The 12,460-nt window shown below is 38.2% G+C and overlaps 1 pseudogene across 1 annotated transcript in view; it reads left to right on the top strand.

Annotated features, from left to right (window-relative positions):
• Window positions 1–12,460, top strand: part of LOC101584254 — an 83,493-nt pseudogene that overhangs the window by 60,234 nt on the left and 10,799 nt on the right. Inside the window, exons 2-4 of the transcript XR_001116939.2 lie at window positions 11,424–11,575; window positions 11,671–12,088; window positions 12,165–12,192. The product of XR_001116939.2 is annotated as a serine/threonine-protein kinase PLK4-like (transcript). The remainder of the gene's footprint in view (window positions 1–11,423; window positions 11,576–11,670; window positions 12,089–12,164; window positions 12,193–12,460) is intronic.

Genomic DNA, 12,460 nt, shown 5'->3' with positions numbered 1-12,460 from the left:
GGGTAAAGGGGTCACAAAAAGAATTAAGTGATTTTCTGCACATGGATCAACTTTCCAAGAGGAATATAATCATTCTGTACTACATACATGTACCAATAAAATTGTAAAATTCAAGAGAAAAAAATGCATCTTAGCCACAGGAAATGAAATCATGTAAAAGAGAAATCTGAACTCCCATATTCATTGCAGCATTATTCACAAAACCAAAAATAGAAACAATTTAAATGACCATGCACTGATAAATGGATAAAGAAAATATGGTGTATATTTGAAATGGAATACTATTCAGCTACAAAAAGGGAATTCTGTCATTTGCAACATGGGTAGAACTGGAGATCATTAGACTAAATGAAGTAAGTCAGGAATAGAAAGATAAATACTCATGCATAGGTGGAATCTAAAAATAGTTGATTTTTTGGAAGTTAAAATTAGAATGGTGGCTACAGGAGGCTAGGAGCAGAGCTACATAGAGGATTTGGTCAATGCATACTAAGTTCCACTTGGACAGGCCTAAGAAGTCCTGGGATGCTACCATATAGTAATATGATTATAGATCACAATAGTGTGCTGTGCACTTCAAAAAGCTAGAAGAATTTGAAAGTTTTCGCTATAACTAAATGATAAATATTTGAATAGACAGATATACTTAACCTGATTTAAGTGTTACACAGTTGGGGGCCTGCCCATTAGCTCAGTTGTTTAAGTGCCTGCTTAAACAAACCACTCAAGCTCAAGCTGCTGTGGTTCAAACCCAGATACTCACAGCAAACAAGAAATGCCCTAAGGCATGTTCTGGCCTCCAAAAAATAAATAAATAAATAAATGTTACACAGTGTATGCATAGAGCAAAATGTTACATGGTCCTCCATTAATATGTACAATTTTATGTTTTATGTATAAGGAAAAAATGAATTCAAAGAAAAACTGAGGACTGGTGTACTCAGTGGTAGAACACTTGCCTAGCAAATGCAAGGCTCTGGATTGCATCCCTAGCACTCCAAAAAACATTTTAGTAAAATATTTCATCCTTACACCAGTAAAAGCTTTTTAATTTCCTAAGCAGACTCACAAAGCTGATTTTTCTTTCATTATACCAATATGAAATAGGTTGGCAACATTATTACTATTTTACAGATAAGAAAACAAAAGCACAAAGAAAGGGAGTGACATGGCTAAAGGCACATACAGACTTAAGTCTTCTAATTCTCTGTCCAAAACTTGGGAGGAGATGGGGCAAGACTGAGAGTGAACCCAGGGCATATGGAGTAAGCTACATTCCAGTCTTCTCTCTACACCTTTGTTTCATTTTGAGATAGGGTCTTTCTTAGTTACCTTTCTCTCACTGCTAAGACAAAATATGCAATGCCCAAAGTTAAGGGGAGAAAACATTTGTTTATTTTACAGTTTGTAGAGGCTTCAGTCCATAATCAGCTGGCCCTAAGGCAAGGTGGCATCACAAAAAAGAAACAGTTCACAATAAGCAGAAAGTAACAAAAGCAACAAGAGTGACCCCAGCTTCTTATATCCCTTATGTTTTATCCATGTTACTTAGGCCCAGTAGCACTCTCATCCTTAATTCTAGTGCCCTTGATCCTAGCTTTGCACCATGAATCAATTCCAGCTTCACACATTCTAGATCCTGCCACATATTTAAAGCCCCATCTATGACCACATCAGTCTTTGGAGGGACATCAGGACATGAGCCATGACAGGGTCTCACTAAGTCACTAAATTGCCCAGGTTACAATCCTTCAGTCTTAGCATTTGGGACATCTAGGATTACAGATGGATGCCACAGCACCCAGCTCAAAACATTTTTCAATTCAACTTCCAAAGACATAGGTTCTAGTTCAAATGGGTTATAGAAAAGGACAATATCACAATCTGAGAGCCAAGCAGCTAAACAGAATAAACACCCAAAAATTTGTCAAGTCACAGAGCAAAATATATGACACACTTTTCTCCGACAGAGTCATGTTTTCCTTTCTCCTCTTTTGTGTTATCATCTTGCAACAACTCTAGTGACATTTAAAGACAACAACCAAATGAGAAAACTTTGCCATCATCACTACTGAATCATTCCACTCTAGCAGAAGCCAAAGACTTTGGGCTTTCACTGATGTGCTTACCAGGCCATTGAATGTGAGGTCAGAGCCAGGGGTCAGGATTCCACCTTGCCCCAAGGGAGAATGGAACAACAGAAGCTGCGTTTTTCAGTCTGTGTCAGTAGCTCCTATTACAAAACCACTGTGACCACTCTTATACTTTGGCTCCAAAATCTTGTGCATTGAAGGCTTAGTCCCCAGTACAATGATGTTCTGAGGTGGGGCTTTGGGGAAGTGATTGGAAATTGAGATCTTGGAACTCATCAATGGGGTAATCCATTGATTGGTTCATATCTGATGATATTATGAAGAGGTGGTAGATCCTTTAGAAAATAGGGGCTAGTTAGAGGAATTCAGTCACTGAGGGTGTACGCGGCAAGGGTGTGTCTTTTCCCTGGCCTTCCCCGCTCTCCTTTCTTCCTTTTTCTCCTCACCATACAATGAGCAGCTTTGCTTCACCACATGGTCCTCACCAGGATATTCAGCCTCACCACAGGGTCAACATACCAGGCAAACAGAAACTAAAACCATGAGCCCAAATAACCCTTTCTTCTTTTAAGTTGTTTTTCTCAGGTATATAATCACAGCAATAAAAAGCATAATAATATACCAGGTGATTATAAAGAATAATAAAGAAATGTATTTGGCTCAGTTCTGGAGATGAAAAAGTCTGAGAGTACAGCACAGGTATCTATAGAGGGTTCAGGATCTGCAGAGGGTTCCTCATGCTGCATGTAACATGGCAGGTGTCACTTGGTGAGACAGAGCAAATGCACTAACTCTAGTCACTCTTTCACTTCTGAGAAAGCCACTAACTCATGCCATCATAAAAGACTTACTCTTATGACATCATCAAATCATAATTACCTTCTAAAGGCCCCACCTCCAAATACATTGAACATATGAAATGGGGATTAAATTTCAATACATGTACTTTTCAAAGACACATTCAAAATGTAGGACAGGGATGGAGATTCTTCCACTAATAAAGTTACCTGGAACCCAGTGCCAAGAGGAAAGCATGGAAGCTACTGAGCAGAAGGCAGTTAGCAAAACTGAAGCAACTGCACAGGAGCTCCATTCCCGTGAGCCGCAGGATGTTCTTTCCTCTTGGTTTCTACAGAATTGTACTTTTAGTTTCACCTAACAAAGGAATCCAGGTGTGATGGCCCACACTTGTAATCCCAGGACATCAGAGGCTGAGACAGGAGGTTCACCATGAATTGGAGGCCTGGCCAGGCCACATAATCAGTTCAAGGCCAGCCTGAACTGCATAGAGAGACCTTGTCTCAATAAATAAATAAATGCTTAACAAACTCAGAAAATATTGAGGAATACCTTCTATGTGAGCTTAGCACATGATAGAGAAATCAGGAGAACACATAAAAGAGTTGTACCTCCCCTTAAAAGATCCTGACAGTCAAGGGGAAAATGATATTTGTATCCATAAAACAATGATCCCAAGGTACACAGACAATAAAATGTTAAATTGTATGCTAGAGTTGGCAACATAAGAGGTCCGAAAAGAGGACAGAAGAAAGGGAACATATTTAGTTGTGCTAATAACCCTATGAGATGCAATACACTTTACAGGTGAGGACAGTGAAACTAAGAAAGCTTGCACAACTTGCCAAGAAAACCCAGGTAATAAGTAGCCAAGCCAGGAGTTAAATCAAGATTTCAATGGATTCAAGAAGACTGGTATAGGGGCCGGGGAGATGGCTCAGTGGAATAAGCGCTTCCCTGGCAAGCTCAAGGGCCTGAGTTCAATCCCTGGTTCCACAAAAAAAAAAAAAAAAAAAAAAAAAAAGAAGACTGGTATAAATAGAAAATGCTTGCTAAAGGAATTAGGATTTGAAATAGGGATTAAAATACTGGAAAGCTTTGAAAAGAGACAAGATTTTGTTATCTATCAAAAAGCAATGTCTGCTTAGTTCACAGGTATCAGCATATATAGTTAGTCAAGGTAAGAATCTTACCAATTAACTGCTAGTTTCTAAAACCTGCTGAACATTCTCAGGATCATTGCCTTACCCATCTTGTGCATAGAAATGTATTGCTTTGCCCCTGTCATGTTTCCTAGTTTTTCTCCTTGCCCTCATTACTATTATGGACTACTGGACTATATTAGAATATTTTACTGAATTCACGCACCTACAATATTTAAATGACAATGAAATACTCATCTCTAACAAAACTAAACAAAAAAGGGGATACAAATGAAGCAGCATTTTGTATCTGTATATTCAAAATAGTTAGGATAGATATACAGCTACTTTCTCTTAATTCAATGAATAAAAAGATTTGTACAAATAGGGTTTGTGAGCAGGGTATCATGTGTGTATCTCAAACTATGAATAACCACTACGAAGACAATAATATGCAATGTATTAATTATTGAAACTGTCCTACTAATCAGTTTTCAAACTATCTCATTGCTATTTGTTTCTCAATAAAGTTATTTTTTAAAAAGCGATGTCTGGATTGCAGATGTAGGTGAGTGGTAGACTAGCACTTGGCTAGCATGTGTGTAGCCATGGGTTCACTTTCCAGTACACTAATACCTTGGTTCATGCTTGCTTCTATTTGCAAACAAAAGTGCTGGGCAAGATTTTGCTTCTATTTGTTTGAGGCAACAAATGTGGTCATGGCCATCTTCCCCACATAGACACAAATGCAGCCATCTTCCCCAAAATCATAAAATAAATTAAGTTTGTCACCCATGGTACTACTATACCGGGGAAAAGGAGGCAATATGTAGCCTAACATAATGAAAACAGTATCTTACAAATATACATTTACAATGATATGCAGAATAACCTGAAAGAATTAAAGCTGGATTTGGAAAATCAGCTGGAAAACATAAAATGCAGACCTGCAAGGCTGCAGAGCAGTCTGGACTAGGCCAGAAGGGGATAGAATGAAGTATAATGATAATATCTCACCGAAAAAAAAATGGAGTGAAGTGACTTCTAAAATAGAAATAAAAAGATAGAGAAGATTCGAAGGCTTTGATCTTAAAATAGTGAGTGCTGGTTCTACCTGAAAAAAAATAGCTCAGATCGAGGTATGGATCAAAAATCCAAACAGGAGGTATATACTTGAAGCCATATAACTTCAGAGCCATAACCATCAGTAGCCATATTAGAAGTGCTAACTGAAATCATGAATATTTGTTTATTTCTTTATGGTATGTATTGTAATTTGCCTATTGAAAAAGTATTACTAGGGTCGGCCAAATAGCTCAGCAAATTAAAGCACCTACACCGAGGTTGCATCCCTGGGCCTGCCATGCCAGCCCCACCCCTGAGACAGTGATTGAGACTGGAAATGGTGGTATGTGCCTGTAATCCCAGTTCTTGGGAGGCTGTAAACAGGCAGATCACTACAAGCCTGATCTAGTAGGGACACTATGAACACCCTGTAGAACCTTCCCTAAAATACAAAAAAAAAAAAAAAAGTTATTACTGATTTATTTGTTGCTTATAGAATTCCAATGTAGTCCTATATCAAGAATGCATGTTTTTGCCAGGGAGATAGCTCAGTAGACTAAGCACTTGCCTGGCAAGCACAAGGGCCTGAGTTCAATCCCCGGTTCTGAAAAAAAAAAAAAGAATGTATGTTCTTAAGGAAAGATGGGAGCTCTTCTTTGCAGAGTGATAGATAAATCAGAGAAACAGGTCTAAACTACTATTTCTAAAACTTAACTACACAAAAAAAGTAAACGAAAAAACAGCTGAAATGTTTTTAAGGTGGTGAGGCCTGCGTCTCACAAGAACATAATCTGATTTAATTACTCTAGGATGTGTCTGGGCATAGACTTTTGAAAAGCCCTGCAGGTGAATCTCACATGCTGCCAAAGTCGGGAGGTACGGCTCTGTGCCAACCGTACCAGTTTCATCTCCCTTGTCAGTAATTGACTTGGGCAAACATAGCAGGTGGGCCCAGAGGGAAATTAGGGGAAGGTTTCAAAGAAAGGTGTTTTTGTACTCACAAAATTAAATGCCCTATAGGCAATATCATTTTTTTGGCAAAACTCATCATTTCTACACAGAAAGCCTAGAAATGCTTCAGTCTTCTTAAAGTGCTCAAATAAATGCTAAAAAGATAACAAATGAGAAAAGATGGAAAATATCAAGGTTCTTGAAGGATATCCTTGAACAGACCAATGCTGGAACCTCTCTGCCTTCAAAAGTCTTATTAGAAGACCTATTTGTCCTCATTACTTATGTCACCATGAGTTGAGTTTTCCATTACTTATCACTGAAAGTATTGAAATTGAAAACATATACAGAATTCTGTAACACATGTCATCTGTTTCATGCCAACTATTACAATATATTTTCATTGATTTTCTGTCTCCTTCCCCAGTTTTTAAGGCCTCAGAAAACAAAGATTATCTCAATGCATTTTTTTTGTGGAACCAGGGATTGAACTCAGGCCCTTGTGCTTGCCAGGGAAGGGCTTATTCCACTGAGCCACCTCCCCAGCCCCCTAATACATTTTTTTCTCTAGACCATATATAGGTCTCCAAATATAAATAAATATTTAAACATTTAAAAAACATTTAATGGATATATGGATGGAGGAAAGAGCACACAAAGAAAACAAAAAGGAGAATGTCAAGGTTTGTGTCTTCAGGAGAATCACAGTTAAAAGTAAAGAAGGGCTGGGGATTTAGCTGAGCAGCACAGAACCTGCCTGGCAAGTTCAAGGTCCTGAGTTTGATTCCCATTACCAAAACAAAAAAAAAGTGAAGAAGGGAAAAGAGGAATCAGGAAGTAAGACACAAGTGTGGTCAGAAAGTTAGAAATAAAACAGTAGAAAGCTCAGTCATGAAACCCCAAATAAGATAAAACTTACAAAGAGCAGTTAGTGTCAGTGATAAGAAAAAAAGGGAAGGAGAGAAAGTGCTAGGGAGATTTTCAAGAAAAAGATCCCCAGTTTTTAAGGCCTCAGAAGACAAAGATAATCTCTAATTATCTCTAATATTAGAGATAATCTCAAAGATTATCTCTAATATTTGTCTTCTGAGGCCTTAAAAACTGGGGAAGCGCTGTTCTGTAATTTTCCAAGCAGACCAAAAAGCACATGAGGAATTGTTTCTCAACAATTTATGTTTCTTGTCTTTGGCCTGGAATTTTTGACAGTTGGGTATTTAGTCTGAAACTGTCATTCTTAGTAATGGATTTACTTAGTAATTGTCATTCTATTTAATGGAATCTCAATTAGCCCTGGTCTGATTTTAAGTTTGTGTTCTGGTGATGCAGTCGGCTTTGGAGATCCCATACCTAGCAGAGACTGTTTCAAAGTTAAGAGTTATTATCACCATCTTCATGAACTAAAGTTATATATTCTTATGAGAAGAAAGAAGGAATTACATTTTCTGTGCACAAAAGCCAAGAGCTCTGGGTGTCTGCTTCTTCAAACAGAGCATGAAGACATTGACGGCATGGAAATGTCATTCACTTTCAGTCTTACTTTCTTGTTCATAAGTCAACAGAGGATTTCCCAGGATGGTAATAGTCATTTATGACATTCTAGAACTCTAATTTCCATTTCAAATGATATGTTATCTCTACTTTCAATTAAACATTTAACTTTAATCCACTGCTATGGAATTCTTCTGAGTGACTTTGGTCTCTCTCACAGCAGTGTTTCTGAGAAAGGCCCTTGGGGAAAATCCCTTCCTCATGCTGGAGCTTGTGCCACTGCACCACCCTCAGTAGTGTGCATTAGATCTTGTAAATACCCTCTGCAGATTCTGTCAGATCTGTTGAAGCCCATTCTAACCTTTAAACAAATAGCTGAGATATGTCAGGAACTCCCAACTTGGATCAAATTTGAACCTGGAAGAATCTCATATTAATATTAGTACATTAGCACGTTTAAAACTATAGTTCAGTGTTTCCCATTTCTTCCCTGCATTAGATAAAATAATGATTTCCCACTGCACAAAAAACATACACATCCTAATCACCTTTATTCAGTTGACACTATATGGAAAAAAGGATTTTGTTGGTGTGATTAAAATTCATGGGATAAGGTATTACCCTGGATTATCACACTGAAACCAATGTGATTTCAAGCATCCATGTAAGGGAGATGCAGGAAATGTGATGGGGGAGGGGAATTTGAAAATGCTATGGTGCTGGCTTTGAAGATGAAGAGAGGTCTTGTGACCCAATCATGTGGTGGTGTCTCTAGAGGTTAGAAAGACCAAGGAAATAGAGTCCCCCCCCTGGAGTCTCTAGAAAGAACACAGCTACACAGCTCTGCTAATACATTGATTTTAGAACTTCTGAACTACAGACACAAAAGATAAATTTATGCAGTGTTTTATTTTTATTTTTTGAGACAGAGTTTCACGGTGCAGTTCAGGCTGGCCTTGAGCTCACTTTGTAGCCCAAGCTGGTCTTGAATTTGCAGTGATCCTCCTGCCTCAGCCTCCCAAGTGATACGATTATAGGGATACACCACCAAACCTGGCTAAATTTGTGGGTTTTTAAGGCACTGAGCTTGTGCTCATTTGAAACATCAGCAATGGGAAACTAATATCTTCTCACATCTAATTTTTTTTAATTTTTAATTGATAATTGTTTATATATTTATATGGTACAATTGCTTGTGCTGTTTTCATATATGTATATACTGTGGGATGATTAAAATAAATTAACCTAGCTAACATTTCCATAACCTCACATTTTCATCATTTTAAAGTATTGTCCTTTAGAAACTTCAAAGTATACAATACTTTATTATTGAATCTTGTCACTGTGCTATATAATATCCCTCCTGTCCAACTGAAACTTTATACCCTTTGGTTAACACCGCTCCATTTCCTCCACTTCTTAGATTCCCCATATAAGGGAGATCATGTGCAATATTTATTTTTCTGTGCCTAATTTATTCCACTTAGCATCATGTCTTTTAAAAAATAACATTAAGTGCTCAAATCAATTAGCACTTTCTAGCTTTCTTTTGGAAAGGTATAATGTCTGTTGGTTCACTAAAGGCTCTCTCATGTCCTGTGAAAAAGAAATTTATTTAACTTGATGTTGACCAAGGAAAATATATGTTTAACTCTTGTCACCTTGCTGAACAATGTTCCTTTCTCAGAACAATAGTTGAGGTAATGTTGTTAACTCACTGCTTGGTAATATGAAACTGAAGACAGAAGTGTTAACCAAAGGAGAGGTTAGTGTGGAAATCCAGAAAGTAAGACAAAGAAGTGGCAGCTCTTAGTGTGCTGCTCAGCTGGTCCAGAACTCATTCTCAAGTACAAATATGAGTATTTCATCCCACTCTCTGACATATCTCCTGGGGTGGGGCTATAGAGGTGAAAGGCAGATGCATTCAGAGTTCCCCTAGTTCTCATTTTTTACTTCCTAAACCAAGTTCTATTACTGCTTAGCTTCCCTTTCAGGTCTGGCCTGAGCAGCTGGCATAAGGACTGAAGTTAAAATTGTCTGTAAAAATAAATAAACTAGACTTTGCACTTTGTGTACCTACCTCTTATGCTTTTGACTTCGTTAGCATGTGTGCATGCCTGTGAGACTACTGACCTCTAACTATCTCTGACAAAATCCAGCTTCTTAACCTAACTAGTACGCATAAGCTTACCTAAATTGCCCAGACAGGCTTTCTTGGTGACACCTCCAAGCTGCCTTACTTTTCTATCTGCCATGTCCCTCTCAAGGGTAATTTCTTTATGAACAAACAGTTCTGTGGGGCCTGGGAGATGGCTCAGCTGAATAAGCGCTTCCCTGGCAAGCGCAAGGGCCTGAGTTCAATCCCCAGTTCCACCAAAAAATAAAAATAAAAATTAAAATTAAAAAAACTGTTCTACAATGTCTAGAAAATGGTCCTTAAGAATGCATTCACTTTACTGAGTTCATCTGCAAGATAAGGCCAAGTTTTAATGGACATGAGCAGAAAAGAGTTACAAGGGCAGTAATTGGGAAGCAACTTGGACAGATATGAATACCTTCCCTTTTAACCACTACTTTATAAATAAGGCTACCACAACTATTTCCTCTATTGGTAGAGGAAGGAGGACAAGACATAGATTTTAAAAAAAATGTATCATGGGCTGGGGATTTGGTTCAGCAGTACAATGCTCCCCTAGCAAGCTGGAAGCCCTGGGTTCAGTTCATGGCACCTAAAACAAAAAAGAAACCTCCCCTAAGAAAAGCTCCCCTAAAAAATTGTATCATGTGTCAATTCTGATTATTTGATAGAAACTAAGGAGAGCACTGTTTTTAGCTGCTGTGGAAAGCTAGTGCCTTCCAAATAGTTCATTTCAAGGCACTTCCTCCTTTATCCCTTCTCATCTTTTCTAATGGTATTGGGGATTGACTCCAGGGCTTTTGTATGTGCTACATCCCTATCCCTTTTATTTTTCTCAGTATATTTGTTCATGACACAAATTAATACATTGGTACATATTGATCCTTTTTCATTATCCGAGGTATTTATTTTGAGACAGAGTGTGTTTAAGTCACTATGTAGCACAGGCTGGGCTCAAACTTACAATCTTTCTGCCTCTGCTTCCTGGAGGGCCACAATCACAGATGCACACCACCATGTCAGACTTCCCTTCTTTGTACAATGTGTTTCACAGTCTTCTGCCCATGGTTTTGTATATCCATCTTTTATGAGTTGCATTGGGTTGGCAAATGTTGATCTATAAGACACTGAGTCTAGAATTCAACACCTACCCCAAACTGAGTTAAGAAATCTCTTCCCAGGGAATTTTTTCTACTAAGAGATTATTGTGGTCTCTCTCTCTCTCTCTCTCTCTCTCTCTCTCTCTCTCTCTCTCTCTCTCAGAGGACAAGTACTATACGATCTACCATATATGTAAAATTTGAAAGATTGAAATGATAGAAGCAGAGAGTAAAATTGTGGTTATCAGAGGCTGATGTGGATGACGAAACTATTGGTCATTGGATACAAAGGTGTGAATAGAAAGGAAGTAATAAGTTCCAGAACAAATTAAAGAAATGCAGACACCACTACTCCAAGCCCAGGCTGCTGCACTAGGTTTGATGGCCCAACACCCAGACTCAGGTGCCTCTTCAGAGGACCTGGCATGCATGTGTGCCCTGGGTACAGAACAGCAACCTGTGGGAGTTTTTCAAAATGATAGTGCAGAGGCACTACCCAGGCCTTGCAAGGCATCAAGGAGACCTCTTGGTAGCTCTGACATTCTCTCCTGGAACTGCAGCCTAAAGAGAAAAGCCTGATGGGCACCAGGACAGGCTGACAACTTGAAGCACTACCGCTAAGGGACTGCATGAAGAGAGCTCTTTCCAGGAGCACCTGCTGTGCCTGGAAACACAGAAACCTGCATTGGTAAGAAGACTGAAGATTTTAAAGTTGGAAATCTGCTTGGTTCTCTAAGAATCACTTGCTGATGGCTACAGAGCTGAGTCCATTCATATTGGCTTGGAAGTTGCAATAAAAATAATCAATAAAAAGCCATGTACAAATCTGGAATGGTACAGTGAGTCCAAAATGAAGTAAAAATACATTGCCAATTGAAGCACCCATCCATCTTAGAGCTTTAAAACTATTTTGAAGATAACAATTGTCTACCTGGTGTTAAAAATGCATCATAATGGATAAATGAACAAGTATCTAAAGAACAGAATGAAGCCTTTCTCTGAAAATGAAGCTCGACATTTCATGCACCAGATCATCACAGGATTATTGTATCTTCATTCCCATGGTATACTACACCAGGACCTCACACTTTCTAATCTTTTATTTAATCATAATATGAATATCAAGATTGCTAATTCTGGGCTGGCAACTCAGTTGCAAATGCCACATGAAAAGCACTATACATTATGTGGTACTCCTAATTACATTTCACCAGAAATTGCAACTCGAAGTGCACATGGACTTGAATCAGATATTTGGTCCTTGGGCTGTCTGTATTATTCATTACTCATTGAAAGACCACCTTTCCTTTTTTAGTATAACATATATACCAGAGATATATTTTCTCATTCATAGAAATGGAGGAAGGTAGAGGGGCTCAATGATGTGCAGCCGCTACAGTCACCTACATGAGTACACTGTACACAGGGCTCCTTCCCTGGGCTCTAGTTACCATTCTCCACACTGATGTCAGAATCGATTTTCTAAGTATGATTGAGCTCATATTATTTTGTGTCTTTAGGATGACTTTCACAGAAAATGAATTCATATTCCTTTTTCTTATCTATAAGGATCAATATTTCTTTTTTTTCTTTTTCATAATTTTTAAGTCAACAGAAAGTGGAAATATACTTTTTAAAGTTTCTAATAGTAGGAGAATATATCATATGATGTCTTTTAAATAAATT

The sequence above is a fragment of the Octodon degus genome, unplaced genomic scaffold (genome assembly GCF_000260255.1).
Source record: "Octodon degus isolate 3935 unplaced genomic scaffold, OctDeg1.0 scaffold00251, whole genome shotgun sequence".
Lineage (NCBI taxonomy): Eukaryota > Metazoa > Chordata > Mammalia > Rodentia > Octodontidae > Octodon > Octodon degus.
This window is presented reverse-complemented; position numbering and strand designations above follow the sequence as displayed.